Source organism: Sinocyclocheilus rhinocerous, unplaced genomic scaffold (assembly GCF_001515625.1).
Source record: "Sinocyclocheilus rhinocerous isolate Xijiao unplaced genomic scaffold, SAMN03320098_v1.1 C35464668, whole genome shotgun sequence".
In the NCBI taxonomy this organism is placed as follows: domain Eukaryota; kingdom Metazoa; phylum Chordata; class Actinopteri; order Cypriniformes; family Cyprinidae; genus Sinocyclocheilus; species Sinocyclocheilus rhinocerous.
Window position 1 is genome coordinate 1 of NW_015752483.1, and position 490 is coordinate 490.

General features: G+C 47.3%; 1 long non-coding RNA gene across 1 annotated transcript; it reads right to left on the reverse strand.

The window, feature by feature from the left end:
* Positions 1-64: 64 nt before the first annotated feature.
* Positions 65-490, reverse strand: LOC107734876 (uncharacterized). Its single transcript, XR_001639199.1, has 3 exons — positions 469-490; positions 221-382; positions 65-151 (listed from the first exon to the last, which is right to left on the reverse strand). It is a non-coding gene; the product is annotated as an uncharacterized LOC107734876 (long non-coding RNA).

Consider the following 490-nt stretch of genomic DNA (forward strand, 5'->3'; position numbering starts at 1 on the left):
CTGACAAGCTACAAGCCAGAGACGTCCAGCTTTTCTAAATGCATTATGGGTTTGTACTCACTCTATAGCAGGCGATTCCCAGTCTGAGCCAAGTAAGACATGACGGCGAGCGTTTGCAGGCACGCAGGAATACAGGTTTGGCTTTTTCATACTACAGAGGGAATGAAGCACACATGAAAACTGCTTCCTGAAAACTCCAAAGCAGTTGATCTGAACTCACTTCTCCTTTCTGCAGATAGATGGAGCCCAAGCAAAGGTAGATGGAGTGTGTGTCTGAGGTGTCCAGCACAGAATCCAGCGTCCGTTCATAGCAGCTCTGAGCCTGAGCGTAATCGCCCTTCTCGTAATGCAAGTGACCCCACAGGGCCCATATGTCTGGATTCTGTGCGGACCAAATTGTAGGAGAAATAATGAATTTGAAGTGCGTCTCAAATAAAATCTATAGAAAGGAAATGGAAAGATGCAGACCTGGAAGTTGTCGGTCAGCGCC